The sequence below is a fragment of the Gracilinanus agilis genome, chromosome 2 (genome assembly GCF_016433145.1).
Source record: "Gracilinanus agilis isolate LMUSP501 chromosome 2, AgileGrace, whole genome shotgun sequence".
NCBI lineage: Eukaryota > Metazoa > Chordata > Mammalia > Didelphimorphia > Didelphidae > Gracilinanus > Gracilinanus agilis.
The window spans coordinates 106,524,285-106,542,687 of NC_058131.1; the positions used below are offsets into that span (position 1 = coordinate 106,524,285).

General features: G+C 36.8%; 1 protein-coding gene across 1 annotated transcript in view; it reads left to right on the top strand.

Moving 5' to 3' along the window:
• Positions 1-18,403, top strand: part of CFAP36 (cilia and flagella associated protein 36) — a 126,888-nt gene that overhangs the window by 433 nt on the left and 108,052 nt on the right. The window lies entirely within an intron of this gene.

Sequence of the window (18,403 nt, forward strand, 5' to 3'; positions counted from 1 at the left end):
GGTTAACTTGATTTCATATGTTCATGGAGTTTGCCCCCCTGGATATAATAAGGCTCTTCAGTATAGTAAATACCAAAGTGATTAGAGCCACAGACCTGTTATTTCTATCCAGCCCCCCCACAGGATACATTTTAAAAAAATATACAGAGATTATATGGCCAAAACCATGTGTTAGCATTATAATAATTCCCTCACAGGCTGTCTTTAACACTATGAAAATAAGGTTCCAGACAGTCATTCTTCCTACAGCCTATTTTCTCATTAAAAAAAAAAATCAAGAACCACTGAAAGGAAGCATTGGGAATCGTCCAAGTTGGATGATAAAAAAAAAAATAGATTACATTTTCTAGTATTAAATCTAGTTCTCCCTTAAACTACTGAGAAACAGCCTTCAATTCTGGGGGGGGGGACTGTTTGTTCCCCTTACTTAGACTCAAGGAGAGTTGTGGATGAATGCTTAGAAAACTATCTTGGGGGTAGCAGAGTAGAGATAAAATGAGACAACATGGTTAGATTTGAAGCCTGCCTTGGGTGTTTTCTACCTGGGTTACCTATATGTAATTTAAGTTAGTTTCTCCAAGCCCCAGTTTCCTCATCTGTAAAGGAATCACAAGCATTCAGTAAGCCTTTACTATATGCAAGGTACTCAGCTAAATAAACTGAGGATAGGAAAGCAAAAACAATTGTAAACTTTCAGGGAGTTTACATTCTAATGTAGGAGAATTGTAAATAAGGAGCTACATACACATTATATGGAAATTAACTTTGGAGAGAAAGGGACTAACAGTTTAAGAAGTCAGGGAAATGCCTCCTGCTGAAGGGGAAGATTTGAGCTGTCTTGAAAGCCAAGGATTGTAACAGGCAGAAGTGAAGAGGAAGAACATTTCAAGCATGAGAAATAACTGCTGAAGAGCCAAGGGGACTTCACAATGGAGTTTCATGTTAGAGGAAAAGCAAATAGGCCAATATAGCTGGATCATAGTATGTGGGGAGAAGAGTAAAATGTAAGACTACAAGGCAGGAAAGAGCCAGGTTGCACATAAAGGTCTTTAAATGCTAAATAGATGACTTTATATTTGATCCTGGAGGCAACAGAAAGTCACCAGAGTTTATTATGTAGAGAACTGACTTGGTAGACCTCTATGCTTTAGGAAAGCTTGGCAGCTTTGCGGAAAATGCATTAGAATGGGAAGAGACTAAGGGCCTCAAGTAAATTGGATGTTTTGGAATTGGATATCCCATAGGTATATTAAATTCAATATATCCAAAACAGAATTCAATTATCTTTTTCTTCCCTCAGCCCTACCCCTCTACCAAACTTTCCTATTATTTTTTTAAAAAAATTTTTTTATAACCCTTACCTTCCATCTTAGAATCAATACTGTGTATTGGTTCCAAGGCAGAAGAATGTAAGGGCTAGGCAATGGGGGTCAAGTGACTTGCCCAGGGTCACACAGCTAGAAGTGTCTGAGGCCAAATTTGAACCTAGGACCTCCCATCTCTAGGCCTGGTTCTCAATCCACTGAGCTACCCAGCTGCCCCCCAAACTTTCCTATTATTGATGAGGGAAGCACTATCTTTCTTTGTAACCTTAGCATTACCATCAACTTCTCAGTCTTATTCACCCCAGATATCCAATCAGTTCTCAAACCTTGCTGTTTCTATCTCAATAATAACTCTTCTATATAAGTTCTCTTCTCTCCACTCACACAGACATGATCATAATTCAGGCCCTCTGTCATTTCTACCTTTAATGATTGTAATAGAGTACCAACTTATATGTGTGAGATGCTATAAAAGTAGAAACTTGCCTAAGTGAACAGTGTTGCCATTGACAGTAATAATTCAGAAAAAAGTAAGATTCAAGAAGAAAAATAATGAATTCTGTTAAAGGAATTTGGACTAGGTGACCTCTAAGATCCCATCCAACTACAATGCTATAGTGCTAAAAAAAAATATTCTTCACTACTTTACCATTGTAATAGAGAAAATACAGTGAAGAAAACCCATCAAGGAGGGATTCACAGTGGATGTTGGGATCCTCCAGATCCTCCTATTTGCACATGACATTGTGTTGATTACATGAAGCCCTAAGACATGAGCCTCTTGGAAGAGATCTGTAATCACTCAAAGGAGTTGGCCCTTTTTATCTACACAGGAAAGACTAAATAAATGAAGAATGTCTACTACCCAGATTTTGACATCCATGACTGGATAGCTGATAGAGTTTGTCTGATAGCATGTATATCTGGGACAGATAATACAGATGGATAATGAGGGCCCTAACCTAAAAAGGAAGAGAGGCTTATAGAGCTTTCAGGAAATCACATTGCATTTTTATTGACCCCAAGCTTGTCATAACAGCAAAAGCCCATCTTCTTAATTCAAACATGTTACCAGTGTTACTGGCATGACAGCAAGCTCTGAAATATCACTCAATCCAAAGAAGTATTACGAAAAAGGCAATGGAAAGATTCAAGGTGGGTTGCCAGCAGCAACATAAAAACAAAAGGAATTGTAAAGGATGTCAGTAAAGAGTTGTTTGAAAGAAAGAGAAGATGGGCTTTTCATGTGTCAACAGTGAAAGGTGAGAGGTGAATAGCCAGTGTGCTCCACTGGCACCATTGCAATGCTAGAATTGAAGGAAGACCAACCCAGTATATTAGATATGATGGTGGTTTCTTCTTGGGATCAATGAGAGGATAGGAAAGACAACTCCTTTTCCCTGGACTGGTTTCTATTGTGATTTTTAAAGCTATTTCTATTTTTTTACTTTCAGTTTCCTACAAACTATGTCAGTTGACTTTAAGTGATCTAAACTTATTAATTAATTGCATGCAGTGGGTAGTGCAATGGAGGACACCAGTCACTGGCATTGTATACACAGAATCAACTCTTCCAGAATTGTAGGGCTTCTCTAACTGGGAGTTGAACTGTTAAAGAATTTTATGATTTTGAATTTTAAAGTACCTTTAAAAGTTCCAAAATAGCAATGCTTGACAAACCTAGTTACTTGAGACTAAGCGCCTCCTAGACTAATTAATGGTGAACAATTCAGGAAAGCACTAGCCTAGGCACAGAATATAGGTATAAACCAAAGGTGTCATGTTTCTTGAGCTGCCCCATAGAAGGAAAAAGATATTGTCTATAAAGAACCTGCCCAGCCCTTATTCCTACGGTGGAAGGGAACCAGAAGAATGAATGCCTCTTCCATTAGTTTTTGTTTTCCACTATAAACCTCCAAACTTGGCAGGTAGCAATACCTGATCATTCCACGTTATTAAAAATCTTATGGTCTTGATATCTCTACATCCTGTATAATCTGATAGTTTCTGATCTTTAGCACAGGAAAATTTCTGCATCACATGTTTTTTTTTTCAAGATAAGCTAGCTATGCTTTAAAAAAAAACAACTATGTAACCATATACTTGTCCTAAAAAAACAATAACCCCCCAAAAGTTGTCCTTTTTGCAATACTGTATTCAGATATGGATCATCTTTGCCCAAATCTTAATGAAGAAAGGTTCTAGGATATTTGTTTGCCTTTCTTAAGAGGAAGAAGAGTAGATCATAGTCATAGATCTTTGGTAGAGGCTCTTCTTGCTCTGATACTACTAACTATAGCTCTTAAATTCAGTGAGATAGTGAGTCACATAGGATCAGTCCCTGTAGGTTAGCTGTAATCAGATCATACTACATTATCTTCCCCTGCATACCCACTCCTTTTCAGAAATTCCTTATTTCTGTCATGGACAACCACCATCATTGCAATCAATAGGTAAAAAAACTTTAGTGTCATCCTTTGCTGCCTATTCCCACTCACTCCTCATATCATCATTTGCCAAATGTTGCCATTTCTATTTCCACATCATCTCTCAAATCTCTCTCCTCACTAATACACACAAACCCACACAACCCCCCCCAGATTCAGATTTTCATCATCTCTGGTCTGGACTATTGCAATATTCTCCTAATTAGTCTCCCTTTTGCAAGTCTTTCAACACAACTGCCATAGTGATTTTCCTAAAATGCAAGTCTGACTATATCACTCGCTACTTAATAACAATGATGATTATAATAATAGCAAACAATAATGTAGTACTGTAAAGTTTTCAAAAAGCTTAACATAGAGTATTTCAACAAACTCTAATGGCTCCCAGTGACTCTAGGATAAAATTTTATTTAATTTTATTTTGCCCTTTTGAAATTTTCATTTTATAATATGCAATATTATGTATATTTGAACATAAAGAAAATATATACATTAAATAAATATATTTATAAGTATGTAAAATACAAATAAAATAAAATATAAATTAGAAAATATATATAGAGAGGCATTTCTCAAAATGATTTTACTGATGGCTGATTAGTAAAATGAGATAAGAAGTTTAGAGATCATTGGCTCTAGAGAATCCTTCTTTGCCTATACAGGTTTTAAAGCATTCTGAACCAATTTGCATTCCTTTACAATCAATCAACATGTATTTACTAAGTGTCTGACATGTATGTGCCAGACACAGGGCTAAGCACTGGAAATAGAGATAAGAACAAAAAAAGTTAATACAGTTTCTGCTCTTCAGGAGCTTACATTCTAATGGAGCTAACCATGTAAATGTCTAGGTATATACATGATACATGCAAAATAAATATAAATTAACCAAAGAGGGGTAGGCACTCCAAGCTAGGGGAATCAGGAAAGGCCTTCCATAGAAAGTGGTGTTTGAGGGGGCAGCCAGGTAGCTCAGTGGATTGAGAGCCAGGTCTAGAAATGGGAGGTCCTGGGGTCCAAACTAGCCTCAGACACCTCCTAGCTGTGTGACCCTGGACAAGTCACTTAACTCCCATTGCCTAGTCCTTCCTGGCTATTGATTCTAAGAGGGGAGGTAAGGGTTTAAAAAAAAAGAAAAAAGAAAAGAAAGTGGTGTTTGAGCTGAGTATAAAAGAAAGCCAGGGTTCCAAGAGGTGCCAATGAAGAGGGATTTTCTTCCAGGCATGGAAGACAGCCAGTGCAGTGTCCCTGAGAGAGGAGGCAGAGTTTTATGGGTAAGGAATAGCATGTAGGGCAGGATAGCTGGATCATTTATTGTTTAGAGGGGGAGTGTAAAAAACTAGAAAGCTTGTGAAGAGCTTTAAATGCCAAAGAGAAGATAATGTTTTCTGCTGAAAGTCCCTGAGAGCCATGGGAATTTACTGAGTAAGGGAGTGACGTGTCCAGGCTTCCCCTTTAGGAAAAATCACCCTGGCAGTTTTGTAGAGGATAGATTAGAGTGGAAGAGACTGGAGGAGGAAAGAGCAATTACAAAGATCTAAGGAAGGCACAATCCAGGTGGCTTCAACTGTGGTTGTGGCTATGTGAGTGGAAAGATGGGGACGAACATAGAAAAGGTATCCTGGAGAGAGAAACAGAAAGATTTGGCCTCCTATTGAACGTCTGAGGAGCCTACAATGACGATAAGATTGCAAAGCTGGATAACTAGAGGAAGAAGGAAGTTATGAAGAAGAGGAGTGGGGAAGAGAGTTCGGTTTTGGAACCGTACGTTTAAGATGCCTACTGTATACAGTTATAAATATCTAGAATGGGTCAAAATTGGTTGGGAGGAAACAGAACCTGAAGATATACACACATCAGAGGTTTTTAAATTGCTTTTCAAATATATGTATCATTTCAGTCAATCAACAGATGTAAATCCTTGAATATGAAATGCATACAAATTAGAATATTCCCTGAATTTCATTCATTCTTATAGTTGAAAATTGTAGGTGTTACCTTGCTTCTACTGACAATATTACTAACTAAAAACAATGGTCAGAGTGATAAAGTCTGAAGGTGACCCTTTTTATAAGCCATAAAATTTTATAGTTGTAAGATGAATAGATGAGCTCATCTAACTCATCTGAAAGATGCAGAGTTAAGGCCCAGAAGGTGTGACTTGAGACAATTTTATCATTCCCGAACCACACATAGGAAAGTCTCTACAATTTTATGATTAATCAATCCATCCATCTAACCATCAAAAAAACATTTATTAAGGGCCTAATTTATTAGCCAGGCACTGTGCTAATTAATATCTGAAGTACTGGCCCAAGCTTGATTCTGTGGGATGGAGCACCTAGAATTTTAGCCAATAATTCTCCAGAATAATGTTTATTAATAGGGACATGAATCTTTAACAAAAGATGGCTCCATCCACTCCCATAAGGGAGAGCATTCTTATTTATGGAGAAAGGGCTTTAATCCTTTCAAAGCATTTAACAAAAGGTCTTAGCCCAGTTAGATGCCTTGAGGCCTGGGAGTAAATTGCTTTAATTAAAAGAGAGGAAGTTACTCAACAATAGCTTGAAAATGATATTCAGCAAAGGCATGACATTAGTTCAGCTGGGCCCAGCTCCCCAGATCCATGAATTCCCAATATGGTTTCTGTGGTCAGAAAGATGTTTACTCACAGGCCATTGGGAAGTCGGAAAAAGCCTAAGGAGTCCCACTACTCCTGCATCAAGCCTTTGTTTGACCTTACTCCTCAGGACTAAATTAATCTTTTTTTAAACTCTTACCTTCTGTCTTAGAGTCAATACTGTGTAACCATGGAAAATTAAATTTAAATTTAAAATTTTTTTTAAATAAATCAGTACTGTATATTGGTTCTAAGGCAGAAGAGCATTAAGAGGTAGGCAATGGAGGTTAAGTGACTTGCCCAGGGTCACACAGCTAGGATGTGTCTGAGGCCACATTTGAAACTAGGATCCCCTTTCTCTAGGCCTAAACTAGTCTTGAAGATATTTTATCACCTTTTTTTTTTTTCCGGTCCTCCCCGCTCCAGGCCTGGCATTGTCCCCACTGCGCCCCTCCATGCCCCAGCACTCCCTCTTAATATCAAAGCAATGAAACACTCTTGTATCTGCCTATATTGCAGAAGCAACATCCACCCAATGCAGACTGAGCTAAAGTAAATGAAACCATCATAGAAATATAATTGACTGAGAAGGCTGAGGCTGGAACAATCAGTGTAGCTTCCTATTGGTATAAGTACAAAAGCCAGATCATAAATAATAGCCAGCATCTTTTTCATACCTATTATGCACCAGGTGCTGTGCTAAGAATTAAAAAAAAAACCCAAAAACATCCTCATTCGATGTTCATGACAACACTTTGTGATAAGAGCTATAATTATCCCCATTTTTACAGTTGAAGAAACTGAAGCAAACCGAGGCTCAGTGACTTGCCTAGAGTCACTCACATAGATAATAAATATCTGAGGCTGGATTTTCTTCCAGACTTCAGAGCCACTACTCTGTCTTCTGCACCATCTAGCTGACTCACGAAGAATCAGGTGCTTCCCCCTCAAGTTTGACAAATGCTTCTGTGTCTCATCTTACTCCAGTCCTTCTGAATATCACCAAATATTGATGGCCATATCTCATTCAGGTAGTTTAGGCTCAAGGCTGGAATGAAAATAGGCAGAGGATTGCTCTTAAGAGCTGATTGTTAAATTTTCATCAGCACTCATACCTCAGAAAATTAGCAAAGAGCTACAAGGTAGGACTTGAGTTATTGTTTTGTTGATTGTCTAGACTTAAGAAAGTAATAGAGAAAATGTCAATAATTCAGATTAAACGTAAAAAAAGTGTCATGGGAGAGTCAGTTGTCAAACATTTACTACCCACATTCCCGGAGACACTTACATACTATCTAGTAGATAATAGAATGGGGTTTACTTAAACCATATCATGCCAAGGATTTCCAAGCAAGGGCACACACAGTATTGATTCAATAGGACATAATTTCTCTGATTTAAGTATTTGCCCATACTGAGAAAGGAGCTCCTAACTTCTCCTGGTTGACTTTTGTATTTAGATTGCTTGGAAACTCCCACCCTGACTAATTAAATTTTGAGGTAGGGAACTTCCTGGGAACTCAGGGCACTAGAGTGAGTGCAACTTGGGGGAAGGATTTCAGAGGAAGTACTACATGAGGATGGTTCAACATTAGAAAAACAATTAGAATAATTAATCATATAAACAACAAAGATAACCAAAATCACATGATTATTTCAATAATGTGAAAATGTCCTTGCTAAAGTATAGTTATTTGTGTTAAAAATTAAAAGTAAAGGGACAGCTGGGTAGCTCAGTGGATTGAGAGTCAGGCCTAGAGACAGGAGGTCCTAGGTTCAAATCCAGCCTCAGACACTTCCCAGCTGTGTGACCCTGGGCAAGTCACTTGACCCCCATTGCCCACCCTTACCACTCTTCCACCAAGGAGCCAATACACAGAAGTTAAGGGTTTAAAAAAAATGAAAATAAAAATTAAAAAATTAAAAGTGAAAATATTGGGGCTATACCAGACAAATATACTTTATTGAATGCAATTTTTGAGATCTTGAGAGCAACATTATAAATGTCACGACTTCCCAAAAAGTTGCTTATTTTGTGTAATGTTTGTATAGTTTGTTTCTATTAAATATTATAAAATAGTCTTTTTTTTTGTCTTCTCTCAATATGAGCCTGCCAACTTTTATTTGTGGCTATTGTCCAGATGTCTATTTCCAGTAACATCCTCTTTCCCTTATGCCACTATTTTTCATTTGCTGTTTCTGATCTGTAGACTTCACAGAACCATGTTTTATTAGGGTTTAAAATAAGAGTAAATAGATTCTGAGTAAGAGCCTCAGGGACTTTCCAGTGAATTAAGAGCCTGGATTTTATTTCAAGGACTCTGAGACATCTATTTTGGTTAATAATGGAGGCCTAGTTCTCAATTCCTCACCATATTCCAGAAAGGGAAAGATAAATCCCCTCAGGATAAGTGGTTTGCTACTGTAATTCTTTTTTATAGTTTTGTTATATTATGAGAACAAGAATCTGGTAACCTATGTTGAATTCTGGGACAATTACAGAGAATTCGTCTTTAATCATATTATTTTCGTGCTATTCCTCTTATAAGTCTAAAAACTGCACAAGCTGGTGATTCATATTTTTTCCTAGCTTTTATTTTTATATTACTTTTGTTTCCAAATGTATCTCTCCCCCCCCCCGCCCCCAAAAGAATTACCCCTTGTAATAAAAGGGGGAGGGAGAACCCCAGCTAAACAGTTCAGGAAAACCACTTGAAATATTAGTCAAATTTGACAATACATGCAATGTTTCACACTCATAGTCCCCCACCTCTTCGAAGGGAAGAGGTATATTTTGTCTCTTCTTTAAGTTGTTTGATGAGTGTGTGTGCGCGCGCGTTGGTGTTCTCAGAGATTCATAATTATAGTGCTGCTAGTGATAAGAATACTAAGCTAATAGAAATCTGAGAGAAAGAAAAAAAAAGCAAAGGCTGTATAGAAAGTATAAGAAAAAAAGAAATAAAAATCAAGGAAAAAATCAATATGCTCTTTGCAAAACCTCTCCTTTCTATCTCTCTTACAAGCCAAGTACACGCTAGGTTTTAAGAAATGTTATAATTACCCAGTAAAAATAAAATCTACCCTTCGCCAAAAATAAATACAAGAAGAGATAATAAAGCAATAATGGATAGAAGCAAAATTAATGTGCTGATCATACATAAATATAAATTATATTTATAATCATAGAAATGTGAATTTCTATATCTGCCCTGTGGTAAGATAGAAAAACACAGAACCTTCTAAACAGATAGAGCTAGAGCTGAGTATTCTTGCATGTAAAAGAAGCATCTGCAGAAGAGGGATTGAGTTAGTCACAGTATACCCTTTCGAGTCAATAAAGCAAACAGATTTCAGATTACTGAAAATGAATGTGAGCAAAAAAAAAAAAAATCAAAGACTTTTCATTCTCCTGGTCAAAAGATATAGATCTGTTTCCATCCTGAGAAGTGTAAATTACAAAGGACAGTAAACTCATGTTACAAATGAAGTGATCTGAAAAGACCTTTCATTTCCTCTCGCTAGCTTGTCACTAGGGAGACATGTGTATATTGAAATATATAGTACTATAAATCTTCTCATCTAAAGTTTAGGGAGTTGAGTCTCATTAAATTTAAGTATGTCTTTGTTTCTTCAATTTCATTTTATGTGTTTATGGCAAGTAGATTATTTCTTAAATGCAATTTTTACAGAAGGTACAGAAAATATTCATTAAATGAATTTACAAATTAAAGAACTGCACTTGTTCTCTGACTTTCTTATAGCAATATACAATTCTCTGTTATTTGGAGTAAAATATTTTATATCTTTAAAATAATTATATTCATTTTCATAAGGGTATTTGAAATTATCATTATAAAGAAATAAAAGTGAATAACAGTCTGAATCAACTCATAAATATTTCTCAAATATAGTTGTAAGCATAACTATCATCCCATTTATCAGCTTGGAAAATATAAGGCCCCAAACTCTCACAACCAGGTCTGAAATGTAGTTATTAAATATTTAGTGAAGTGAGTATTTTCATTGCATTTTCTATCTACATATGTCAGATCTATCATCTTCATTAATCAACATTTAGTAAGTTACCATATGTTGACGATAATGCATGAGGCATATAGGAAATTAAGGAAATTATAACTATATAAGACCAAAATATCTTTTTAAAGTTAAAAAAAGGAAAGAAAAGAAAAGAAGTGCCCAGTTGTTATTTATAGCAGTGGTTTCCAAAGTAAGGCATACTAGTCCAAGGGGTATTTCAAGACATTGCATTTGGGTTTGGGGAAAAATATTACAATTTCTATCTGTATTGATTTTTACCTTAAAAAACATAAGCTTTACTAATATTTAACATATGGATTGACTCTTGTGCCCTCACTTGCTCCATATGTTAGACAGTCATGTGTCACGTATGGTATTCAAGATAGCTTAAGGGAAGAGAGTTCTACAGTGCAGATGGGTTGACAATGGATCCCTCCCTTGTTCTTTCACGTTCAGCAAACTGAAAAATATTACAGCTTACATTTATCAGGCTAAATGGATTTGTGGATTTTATCATCTAGTTTTAACTAAGTTAAACCCTCACAAAATGAACAAATGGTTTCAAAAGTTTTTCTGCAAGGAAAGTGCAGATTGAAAATCATTTTGTAAACACAAGAAAAGACAAGCAAAGCTAAGTCTTATTTTACTCCTGGTATAAGCTCCTCATCATCCATATTACAAAGTAGAAACAATGACAATCTAATCAGAGAAGAAGTAGGCCAAAAAAACCAAATATCAAGATTACTTGAAATACAGACTTACAACCACTATCTTTAATGCTGACCCTTCCTCTAAGCATATATTAGGCTTTAAATTTTTAGCTAATGATATTATAACAGAGTTTTCAGACTCCATCATGGAACAGAGTGCTGAAACCCTCACACTGGAAATTGTTTAATCCATAAGGACTCAAGGACTTGTAATTTTGTTTTTTGTTGTTTTTTTTTTTCCCTAGTCTGGAAAGAAATAGAATATCAGGTGATTTCTACTGAACTAGGAAGGTTTACATTGGCCTGTGGGAAGCCTTTGAATTGGACTGAGGTCATGACAGAGCTGGGGGAGCTGAGCATCAGCAGGGAAAGCTGAATATGGTGACTGAGACAGTGGACTGAGTGTAAACTGTTGGCTTAGGCTGCTTTACCAAAAGGGAACTCAGGTGACATTTTGCTATAAGATGACTTAAGGCAACTATCCCTCTTTAATGGATGTGAGGAAAATCCAGAAAGTTTTTCTCTTGCCAACTTCTGACTCAGTAGGCTTGTATATCACTGCATTTGCTTATGTGTTTTGTCACATTTTCTGAAGTTGTGACTTTATCCTGATTTTTGATTTCCCTTTGCATAAAATTTATTTGACCCTGAAAGTTAGGGCTTGGTTGCTGGGTGGGGATTAATAGGAATTACTAGTGGTTAGATAAAATTTTGGTATAAATTACGGCCATAAAAGGCATAGCAAAAAAATGCAGGGGATTCATTCCTGTCCCAGTCCTGTCCTCTTGGATTTCAGATCTGTATGGTGTGGAGAGCCTGATGAGCTGTTAGGAATTTTTTTTCTTTTTGATAAATAATTTTATAAAATTCCCAACAAACAGTTTCAACTGGACCTGAGTTGTTTTAGCTTTGGATTTACTTTTACCCCTAGTTTAGAAAGCCTATTAAATTTACAGTCTTAATAAGGTATGGTTCTTCTTAGCTGAGTATCCCTGGGCAAGTCACTTAGCCAATTGCCTGATCTTTATCACTTTTCTGCCTTAGAACTTGTATACATTTTATATACATATAAATATATAAAATATATATAAATGCTTGTATACATTTTAAGACAGAAGGAAAAGGTCTAAAAAATGATTTTTTAAAAACAAGTAGTATGAAAAGGAAATTCAAAGTTTCACATGGAATCTTTTTGTACTTGAAAATGCTCATTTTGGGGGGGGGCTTAAGGTTCAAAATAAAGAATAACAATTTAAAAAAATAAATAAGGTATGATTTATGGCTTGTAACCTCCTGTGTATGATAGAAAGGGGAAGATTGGTGGAAGGGAAGGGAAGAGAAGAAAAGGCTTGCCCCTTCAGCTCTTCCCCTCCCCCAAACCCAAACTCTCTACCCTTTAAGGAGAATTGGGTCCTTAAGTGATAAAAAGTGAAAGTTCCACAGAGCCAAGCCCCAAGGGCAAAAACAGGTGTGTCTGGGAGAATTCCGAAAACAGGAGGAGGTAGATCCCTGCGGGAATGGACGAAATCAGTAAAACAATACATAATAAAAAACATCTACTTTAATGACTATGTACCTGCAGCATCCCCAGAAATGAGGCTGCTGACCCTAGAAAGAATCCTTAAATCCTGGCCGGGCTCAGGCAATCAGCATATTCCCTCCTCTTAAACCCGGTCTTCCCCCCTCCCCCCCCCCCAAAGCACTCCTCCCGAGAGTGAGAGTAGGAGTGCAGACAATACAACAGAGTTTCTAGGTGATGTTCAATTAAGGACATCAAGTATGTCCTGAATGGATAAATTCCATAATCTCATTCTCTTAAAGAAGCATTTCTAAGTAAAAGAAAATCTGATTTAGCCCAGAGGTTCTTTACCTTTTTTTGTATCATGGACACTGGCAAAGTGGTAAAACTTCCGTTCCTCTTCACAGAATAATGTTTTAAAATGTATAAAATAAAACATATGGGATCAAAATATGTTTTTTTAAAAGTTCGTGGACTCTAGATTAAGAACCCATGATTTATGTATGTGATGGAATGCTATTGTACTATAAGAAATGATGAAAGGGATGGTTGCAGAGAGTAAAGTAAGCAGAATTAGGGGAACAATTTCTACAATAAAAACAATTTTAAAAAACAAGCAACTTTGGTTTTTAAATGTATTTATTTATTTTAAAATATTTTTCCATAGTTACATGATTGATGTTTTCTCTCTTCCCTCTTCCCTCCCCTCTCCGGGATCTGACAAACAATTCCCCTGGGTTATACATGTATTATCATTTGATACCTATTTCCATATTATTCATTTTTGAATTAGAGTAATAAAACAAGCAACTTTGAAAGACTTAGAGATGCTGATCAACCCAATGACCATTCACAAATCCAGAGGACTCAATATGAAACATGTTATCCACATCCTGATAGAGAAGCGTTGGACTCAGAGTGCAGATGCGGACATAATGTGGGAATTTGTTTTGCATGACTATACATGTTTATAACAAGGGTCTAATTTTTCTTGCTTTCTCAGTTGGTGGAGGTGGAGTAGGGGAGAGGAGGTGGAAAGAAGAGAATTGAGATCTGAAAATAAAGTTTAATTTGTAAAAAAGAATTCATGATTTAGCAGATAATACCATCTACAGTTTAAGTTTTTTTAAATCATTCTGTTTTTCAAAACCTGTTTGAAATTGTCTATGTGCTATTTCCATTTTATAGATTTAGAACCAAGATTCCCAGAGGAGAAATGACTTACCCATGGACACATAGATAATAAGAGAGGTAGGATTTGAACCCTATTTGAACTCTTGGCTCTAGGTCTAGTTCTCTTTCTACTAAACCACATTGCCTCCCTAGAAGAAGTCAAAAGGTAAAAATGACCGACTGTGGAACACAAACATAATAGTTCTCTTAATGATTTCTCACTTAGTGACGGCATATATGTCAATAAACTATTTGCAGACCAAATTTCACAGAAATATGGTAAATATTCCACGAAATATGCTCATTTGAGACCATCAAATGCTTTTTTTTTATATCAAGAAAGCAGAATGCATAACACCTTTAAACTCTTTAGTTATGTGCTCAAGTTGGCCAAAATAAAATAGATGGATAAATATGAAATACTGAGTATATTTAAAAGAGACCTCCCTTCATCCAGAATAAAAAAAACAAGTCAAATAAGGTATATAATAGACCCAAAGCTATCTCTGTAAACTCCCCTCTCCTAGGCTTCAGTCTTGCATTTCCAATAGCAGACCAGTCATCTTCTACCTGGGCGACCTGTTAATACCTTTAACTCAAACATCCAAAACTAAATTAATCATTTTGCCAAATTCTTCTTCCCAAAACAATTTTTCTTCTTGACTTTTGGATTTTTTTTCTTTTTCCTTTCTTTTTTCTTTTATTGTTACCAATCATTCATTTGTCCAGTTACTCAGGCTGGAAATCTTGGAGTCAAATGTGACTATTTCTAACCCTTACATCCAATGAGTTGTCAAGTCCTTATAGACTTTACTTTTTTAATATATCTTACATCAATCCCCTCCATTCCATCTGTATTGCGACCTTCCTAATTTAGGCTTTTATCACCTTTTACTTGGACTATTTCATCCTTCTAATTGCTTCTAGATTTTACGTGCAGTATTCATCTCATATATTCATGATAAATTAATCTTCCTGAAGTTCTAAGAACAGATCATGTTACTGGGTTAATAAAAAACCTCCAGTGTAAGGGGCAGCTGGGTAACTCGTGGATTGAGAGTCAGGCCTAGAGATAGGAGGTCCTGGGTTCAAATCTGACCTCAGACACTTCCCAGCTGTGTGACCCTGGGCAAGTCACTTAACCCCCATTGCCCACCCTTACCACTCTTCCACCTATGAGCCAATACACAGAAGTTAAGGGTTTAAAAATTAAAAACAAACAAACAAACAAACAAAAAACCTCCAGTATCTACGGAAATGGTATTCATGGCTCTCAATTACACATCTTCCATCTGTTTCCAGAATGAATACACTCCAACATTCCTACCTCCAGATACAGCCCATGTTTTCTTAGCTCTGTGACTTTGCTCATGTTATTTTTGGGGCTGTAATGTCTTGTCTCCTAATCTCTCCCCATCAAAATTTTATCTAGCCTCGAAGACTCCCAGGTAGCCTCTTCCCCCTGCATGAGATCCCCTTCCCCCATTCAAATATAAACTCCTTGAGGACAATCACTATCACTGTCTTTGCTTTCGAATTTGTATCTATAGTTCTTAGCACAGTACTTGGTACATAAGAAGGGCCTAATCAATGCTTTTTTCATTAATTCATTCAATATGGATTTATTGTATCAATGGGAAAATACAGAATTCTAAGTAAACATTTGTTAGTAATAATCTACCTAGCATTTATGTAGCTTTTTAAGGTTTTCAAAATGCTTTCTATATGTTATCTCATTTGGCAACCCTGTGAGGTTAGGTACTATTATCATCTCATTTATAGATGAGGAAACAGGCTAAGGTTAAGTGACTTATCTAGGGTCACACAGTTGGTGTCAGAGGCCAGATTCATCTTCCTGACTCCAGGTCCAGCTGTGTCACCTAGCCATACAGTAGGACCTAGCTCTGAATGAACAAAAAACTGCCTCTTTCCTTTCACTGCAGGATTATTTTAATGGTGTGGGAAATGTGGTTCTAAATTAGGAAGGAATATTTCATACAGGATTTTGGTTTCTTTCTAAGCTCATTTCACAGAAAGAAACAAAAGGACATTCTCAAGTGACTTGAGCCTTTCAGTATTTAATACCTTAGGGATTGACAACTTTCTGACCTTTCTTTTTTCTTTTTTAAAGGTCTTTTTATGGTCTTTTTGTCTAAATTATGTTATAGCTACAAAGACTTTTAAAATTTTATATGCATCAATGCTGAGGTCCTTGAATCCTTAATTTTCTCATTTGTGTGATGTTTTCCATTTTACTGCCTCATACTAGATAGTGCCTTATTCTTGGATACAATGAATATTCCTTTTTCAGGGGTCATCAGGACAATGGCCACATTTTTCCGGCCACACAATAGGGTAAGCATTTTTTTCTTGTTCTGTTTTCAAGCAGCTTTTAGATTATGGTAATGGCTGTTCAGATCCTGACAGCCTAATCTTGTTTTCTTTTCTGAACAGTAAGAATCATGATAAATAAGAAAGAAGTTTCTGGATCTCTTTTAATGACATTCTACTTAAGATTCTGTTATCCCAATTATTTACTTTGCCCATGTGATCAGTAGTTAAGTATGGAATGCCTACTCCTTTGTAGGTGATCTTACCGTTGAAGTCAATGGCATAAAAAGAATGTCTCCCTTTTTTACTTCTCCTCCTACATATTTATGACAGCAAAAAAGAGAAAAATAAATTTTGGTCACAGTGGGTTTAGTGGTATAATTAAACTTGATCTGGAAAACTCCAAATGCTCTTCAAGAAAAAGGGAAAGTAGAATTCCATTTTCAGCCTCTAGGAACTTGTCCTCATCTAGGTGTAGGGGTAAGGGGAAGGCCCTTTAGACCAGAGGTGTTAAAGGATGGAGGAGGAGGTGGGAACCAGATTAAAATGAAGTTGGAAAATATTTAACAAAATAAATAAAAATGGAATAAAACATAAATAAAATTACATTTTAAACTACGAGGCCCATGGATTAGTTGTTCCTGTTTCTATTTGAGTTTGATACCATTGCTTAGTGACCTCCAAAGTAGAAACTATAATCTGACCTCAAGAAGGTGTGTGATCAACCAATTATCAGATGGCAAGATGGGTCACATTTGTCCTCCCCATTCTAGCCAATAGTCTGTAAGACAAACACACATCCTTCATTCATTAGTCCCTTTTCCCTTCTATCTTCTGAGTTGGACATCATCCCTCTGGGCAGTTATAACCTGACTCTTACCCAAATACTCAACCTAAGCAGCTGGACAAACACCTCTGGAAAACCACTCTAGCATATAACCCCCAGCACCCCCTCATTATGGCTGCAGAAGATACTCCTGAGACTTCTGAATCCAAGATAGTGAGCATCGAGAAGTAATATTTTTAATGAGTACAAAAAAAGGTTTATTTCTTAAAAGAAAAAAATTTAAATTTAAATATTATTTCACTTTTCTCTCATTCTTTTAAGATGTCTATATCTTATATATGCTTCATAAGTCACAATTATGTAGATTTATATACAGTAACAAATAATTGCTCATAGATATAGCTGTCTGTGTGCACAGACGAGGTGCATGATCAAAAGTTTGAAAGCTGCTGCTCTAAGAGTATGGAAATGATGGTGAACCCCTCAGCAACTTCCAGTAGACTCCAGTAGACTCCAGAAGTGGCCTGGCTCCTGAAGGCTGGTGAGTATACTGAATTTCCCCCCACAACCACAGTTCCTATAAGTGTAGGCTCTAAATAACAGCAGTGGCTGGTGTGGGCTGAGCTAATCACTATGTGCACCCATCTTTCTTAGCTACAGGAGCAGCCCAGCATTTTGCCCAGTCTAACTGCCACTTCCCAGTTTCTGTCACTGAGGTTTCATTGTTTCAAGTTGTGCTTCAGAAGCATTGTCCTAAATGCATTTATTTTGTCTGGCCAATGTTTGATATTCCCTTTCCCAGGGGGAAATGGAGGAAGAGATTAACCTCTGCTTAGTACATTAGTGACCATCTGCTGCTGACCTCTACTGGCCGGAAAGGGAAGACGCTCATCCTGTTAGGGATTCCCACACCTCTTTATTTGTTCTGGGGGCAGATGTTTCAAAAATCCAGCAAGCAGAAGAACGGCAGCCTGGACCACAGCAGAAAACACATATCATCATTATTTATTGGTAGGTGATACTGCTGAGGTTTCATGACATTTTTTTGCATGTGTTATCACAGGTTACTAGAAATTTCTTGGCCTTGTTTCCCCCTTCTATGTTTTTTAGAAAGCAGTTATTTTTTTTAACATTTATTAATATTCATTTTTGACATGGTTACATGATTCATGCTCCACCTTTCCCCTTCAGCCCCCCCCCCGCACCCCCCCCACCCTTGGCCGATGCGCGTTTCCACTAGTTTTGTCATGTGTCCTTGAACAAGACCAATTTCCAAATTGTTGGTAGTTGCATTGGTGTGGTAGTTTCGAGTCCACACCCTCAATCATGTCCACCCCGACCCATGCGTTCAAGCAGTTGTTTTTCTTATATGTTTCCTCTCCTGCAGTCCTTCCTCTGAATGTGGGTAGCGTCTTTACCATAAATCCCTCAGAATTGTCCTGGGTCATTG